The following is a 6,482-nucleotide window of genomic DNA, read 5'->3' on the forward strand; positions in this document are numbered from 1 at the left end:
TGATCACCAGATATCGCCTACTCTCTTCTATACTGCTTGCATTAGAGTAGTGTAGCATGATACCGCTTTCCGTTATTCCTATCCTGATGCATAGCATGTCCTTGTTACTACTGTTGTTACCTTTACCTGCAATCCTACATGCCTAGTATAGGATGCTAGTGTTCCATCAGTGGCCCTACACTCTTGTCTGTCTGCCATGCTATACTACTGGGCCGTGATCACTTCGGGAGGTGATCACGGGCATATGCTATATACTTTACACTGTTACATTACCTGTGGTACTGTTCGGAGATGGGGGCTGAAGGGGCAGGTGGTTCCACCCAGGTTGTGGTGGGCCTGGGTTCCTGACGGCCCCCGACTGTTACCTTGTGGCGGAGCGACAGGGCAGGTTGAGACCACCTAGGATAGAGGTGACCTGGCCCTGGTCGGCGTTCGCGGACACTTAACACGCTTAACGAGATCTGGGTATTTGATCTGAGTCTGGCCATTTGGTCTATACGCACTAACCATCTACGCGGGAGTAGTTATGGGTATCCCGGCGTCGTGGTATCAGCCGAAGCCTTCGTGACATCAGCGATTGAGTGGCGCGCGCCGGATTGGACCGTAAGCCTGCTCTTGTATTAAGGGGGCTAGTTCTGCTTCCGGCCGCGTTCGCAACATGCAGGTGTGCTATGGGCGATGGGCCCAGACCCCTGTGCGCTTAGGTTTAGACCGGCGTGCTGACCTCTCTGTTGTGCCTAGGTGGGCCTGCAACGTGTTGATCTTCCATGGCCGGGCATGACCCAGGAATGTGTGTCCGGCCAAATGGGATCAAGCGTGTTGGGGTATGTGGTGCACCCCTGCAGGGAAGTTAATCTATTCGAATAGCCGTGATCTTCGGTAACAGGACGACTTGGAGTTGTACCTTGACCTTATGACAACTAGAACCGGATACTTAATAAAACACACCCTTCCAAGTGCCAGATACAACCGGTGATCGCTCTCTCATAGGGCGACGAGGAGAGGATCATCGGTTAGGACTATGCTATACGATGCTACTTGGAGGACTTCAGTCTACTCTCTTCTACATGCTGCCAGATGGAGGCTGCCAGAAGCGTAGTCTTCGACAGGATTAGCTATCCCCTCTTATTCTGGCATTCTGCAGTTCAGTCCACCGATTTGGCCTTTACACATATACCCATGCATATGCAGTGTAGCTCCTTGCTTGCGAGTACTTTGGATGAGTACTCACGGATGCTTTCTCCCTCTTTTCCCCCTATCCCTTCTACCTGGTTGTCGCAACCAGATGTTGGAGCCCAGGAGCCAGACGCCACCTTCGACGATGACTCCTACTACACCGGAGGTGCCTACTACTACGTGATGCCCGCTGACGACGACCAGGAGTAGTTAGGGGGATCCCAGGCAGGAGGCCTGCGCCTCTTTCGATCTGTATCCCAGTTTGTGCTAGCCTTGTTAAGGCAAACTTGTTTAACTTATGTCTGTACTCAGATATTGCTGCTTCCGCTGACTCGTCTATGATCGAGCTCTTGTATTCGAGCCCTCGAGGCCCCTGGCTTGTAATATGATGCTTGTATGACTTATTTTATTTGTAGAGTTGTGTTGTGATATCCTCCCGTGAGTCCCTGATCTTGATCGTACACGTTTGCGTGTATGATTAGTGTACGATTAAATCGGGGGCGTCACAAGTTGGTATCAGAGCCGACTGCCTTAGGAATCCCCTTTCCAACTCCTTGGCCGAAGTTGAGTCTAGTCATTGCAAAACCTTTACTAACATGGCTGTGTGGCATATGGGCCCACGTCGCCATTGGGTGGTATTAGGATCTTTTACTCCTCGATCTTTACTCCGGGATTCTGAAATCTCTTCTATTCGGGTTAAACGATTTTTACTAAAATCTAACTTTAGGTTCTCGAAATTACTTTCTCCCGGAGAGCCCCTTCAGTCCAGATGATCGCCGGCTGCACCAGAAGATTTCGAAGATACTCTCCGATATTCTCTCGAGACCTTGTGCCCGTTGCTTTTGCAATCCCCTTCCACCGAAATATCCGTATGGATAAATACTTACACCTATCGTGCTTACTTTTATTCCCAGTCGATCTTGTTATTATAAGATACCCCGAGAATACTTTGTGCCTACTGCCTTGCAGTTCTTTGCCACATGCATACCACTACGGATAATTACTCGCATTTATCGAGTATCCGCTCATCCCCAGATATTCATGCAGTTCACAAAATTCTCCGAAATACCATTCGGTCTTCCAAAAATCCTGAGCAACCTATTGCTCCTGAAATTCTTGCTTGCTTGCATTATGGTTAATCCCATAAGTATAGTAATCTTATTGGCAACCTTGTCAATATCATTTTGAGTCCATTGACTCAATATGTTGCGAAGCTCGCAATCCTCACTCAGATCATAGAATTCATCCTTCTAGCTCAGATGTCATTTAAAACGTGAGCTGGTCCTTGGCCAATCAGATTGCCATCGATTGTACCCCTAAGTCTATTCAACTTGTTCGTCCTTGATCAGAGCGTTTGCTCCTGATCCCTTGATTTGAAAATCATAATTCCTTTGTTATTTAAACGTTGAATTATTCAGATGTTCTGTAAAACGATGCATTTGCATTCTTTCTTCCTCTGATTGGGTATCGATACTCACATCAGCTCCATTATGGATCACCATATCCACTGTTGGATTATTATCCGACCATGTCCTTCATAATTAATCACCTTGTGAGTTCTTTCTCCGATACATAATGCCTTTGGTAATTTGTATCCTCTCCTTTTGCCAACCATGCTCTGCTTTCGAGCTGGTAATATTTACTCTCAAAGCTTGTGGTATATGTTTCCACGATACCCTGACGGGTAGAACCTATGCCTTCCTTAATTTGTGTGACCTCGAAAGTTATGCGGGTTATACCCTGCTGACGCTTCGTCAGATAACTTTTCAACACTACAACTTCGAAAAGGGGAGGTAAATGTAAGGTTATGCATTGAAGAAGTGGGAGTCGACCTTGAACTTTGTGTTCATGCCCATGGACACGATGTAGATCTTATTATTAAAGATTCTCTTAAATTAATTACTCCCTTGGTATAAGTTCATATTATATCTGGGATCTGGCCTTTTGCAATCGTGGTTTCGACCATGTTCTCTTTCAGGTACCGTTTCTCGTGCAAGTTTAAGCACTTGTCCTCTGCAGAGCAATACCCCAGTCCAACATCTACTTTGATCTGTCGTCAAGTATTACCCCCTGGTATCTTGAGGATACCACGGGATACATAACTTCTTATGAGTTCTTCATCAACTAATATTCTTGCCGATTCCATTTTTCCAACGGGTTCTCAGTTGTTAGAACCCCTCAAGGACACCGACAACTGAATTGAGTCTGCACTACGATTCAACAACTCTTGGTAACCTTCATTACTTACGAGTCTGAACTCGATCATGTCATTCCGAGCCAACTCGACTATATCATTATCGTGCCAAATTTTAACTGTGCTACCTGGTCCTTCTTTCCGGAGCACAATTTCGACGATGGGCTAAGCTCACGTCGATCTTCCTTGTCTTATCGTTTCACCTCAAACAACAAACTTGATTTCAAGTTTGTGACGTACCCATGGTTCCAATAACCTTTCGCTTCATCATTCGTTTGACTTGATGTCATCGCCGACCGATTACATCTCCATGAAACCTCTCGACAGAAATTGTCATGATCATCATCAACATTTCGAGCTCCTCAAGGATATCAATTGAATTCCTAATGAGAAATACCATCCTTGCCCTCGATGATTTGTGTTATCATCGACCACTTGATTGCCTTCCGTTCAACACAAACTTGTTCGTGTTTTGTGTTATACCTTGAGATCCTTGCTATCCAGCATTTGTTCTCCTTTACCTTGGAGTATTGCCATCTTTTATGTCAAGAATGTTCTGAGAATTTCACCACCTCTTAAGAATTCTTGGTATCGTGATACTTCTCACCATCACCATTCTTTCTTGGTCCTCGTGTTGATTCCAACCGGGGTACCAACAAGTGAACGGTGTTGTTTGGATTCTGCACTTCTAGCAACCCTATTGCTTTGAAGTTAATGTTCGGCCGTTCGTTCTTAGACTATTGATTATTGAATCACCATTCTGACATTGGTCGTGCAACCCAACCCATATTTCCGGCGCACCTTTCAACCAATGTTTAATTGTGTATGTTTTCCTCGAATATGCTCCATTATATCAGTTGATCTGACAGATGCTATCTTCTTATCCACATAATTGAGGAGATGCATCCTTTTGGATATCTCGTTGAATTATCGCTGAGTCTGTCAGCCACTTCCTCATCCTCTCCTTGGTTTAATGATGAACTCTGGTTTTGGAAATTGCTTCCATGGTTCATTTCCCGAGAATCTTAAGATGTCCTTGTGTTAATTTGTGTTGCACCTTTCTTCTCAGGCATCCTGAGTCTAAGTTATCCTGACACCAATCAGATCTGAATCTCGGTCAGATATGATGGTTGGAACATAATTCCAAGACTTATAACAATGGTCTTTATGAGACCCGGTAAGGTGATGTCGTGCCTAGCACACCTAGCCGGAGGCCCTATTGTTATAGATTCCTTTTCAGCTAGGTTATCCATTCTTCCATGAGGAGACTATAAGTTGTTACCGATGGATCCTTTGTGTATCCAAAGTCTGATCTTTACCCAGTGACCATGTCAATGCTATCTCAAAGCATGTATGTGGTACTCCTATCATCGAAAAGAACACTTGAAGCACAATGCTAAATTTTCCTAATCAAATTATCCAAACATCGTTGTATGGATAATGTCATGAAATTTCTCTCCCCTACCTAAAAGGTTTTCTACATTATATCCTGTGATGGATATCATGCTCTGCTTGTCCTTGGGAAGGGTATACCCCTGGTATATGTGTCAAACACATTATCCTTTCCACTGTTCTGTTTGATCTGATGATCACATTTTCCTTCCATTGGTTTGTTTAAACCTCCTTGTGATCTATAATATATAAGCAGTAATATTTCCCTGCTTATGTAAACACCTTGTTGTACCACTCTGTCCACAAGACCCTGTTGCGATTGTTGATGACATTTTGGTAACCACCGATGGACGAGAACTTGCCTATTGGTCCGCCTCGTTTCAACGAGCAGGAGAATGGTTATCTTCGTCCCTCGCCCTTGGTACCGATGTTGTTGCCGACATAACCAACGGACTATCCTCTGACATGCCTTGCTCACATGATCGTGCAAGATGTCCTCGCCCTTCATACTTTTCACCCACATGGTGGGCCCATAACCCATAGTTCCTCAGGATCGAAACCTGACTCTCCTATACACCCTGTTGCCAAAGATATTCCTCGCGCTTGACTTGATATGTAATTCGCAAGGCACCTTCCTAGTGATCTACTCTGGTATCAGACGCAATACTTATTCCCATTACTCTGAACCCCTTTCACACTTCGCTTTAGGCAAGGAACGATTTCCTATGCGCTTGAAACTTCTATTTTGCACCCTCTTACTTTGCTCTCGTTATTGTCTTAAATTTCAATTCGAGAGTTACTTCTCGCCACCTTCCCTGATGTTATCTACTAGATAAGTAAACATTGTAGCGGTCCGTCCTTCCGTAATACCCCCTTATCCTTTCGTAAGTACGATGGAGTTCCCGAAGAAATGATGCTGACTCCATCATGATGACTTGAAGCAGAGAAATGAAGACAACAATGTAATGGATCAACCTCTTCGAGAAAAGCAACCAAGACCGAGAAGAATCATTAGAATTTCGTAACCTATTCTTCCCCCTTACTCCCCTCTTAAATCTCGGGACGAGATTTCTTGTAGTGGAGGAGAATTGTGACGCCTGGATAATTAGGCTACAGTAATCCCACGTTAACGATGCCATGTCACCACGGTTACTGTTGTTAATCTCGCTTTAGTTCAAAACCGATTCAAATTCAAATTTGAATTTAAGTCAAACAATAAAAAATTTCAAATATCAAAACTAAAATGTTCGGGTTGTGCCAAATAATGCGTATGTAATTATGGTGGAGAAACCACACTTTTATAAAATATTTAAATACTGTAAGATGAATAAAACTGTAGATAAAACAATTAATTAAATGCCTTTCATATTATGTAAAATACTAAACTGTTTTGTTTAGGGTAAATCTTATTATGACAGTGGGTTTAGTGGCAATGCTAAATCTAGGAGTTGAAATTATATTTTACAAAATTAAAATAAATTGAAAAGTCAAAAGAAAACAGAAATAAAAATATAAAAAAAGGAATAAAACAAACCCCCCGACTGGGCCTCTTGGCCCAGCTGCTAGCCAGGCCAAACCCCAGGCCGGCCCACCCCCTGGCCTATAACCAACCCGAGTGAAACCCTAGCCCGATCCCACTCTCCACTCCCCCGCCCCCCCTCCCCACATCGCTCGATCCCCACCCTCTCCCTCCAGCGCCGCCGGGAGAGCCCCACGCACG

This window comes from Triticum dicoccoides, chromosome 6A, assembly GCF_002162155.2.
Source record: "Triticum dicoccoides isolate Atlit2015 ecotype Zavitan chromosome 6A, WEW_v2.0, whole genome shotgun sequence".
Lineage (NCBI taxonomy): Eukaryota > Viridiplantae > Streptophyta > Magnoliopsida > Poales > Poaceae > Triticum > Triticum dicoccoides.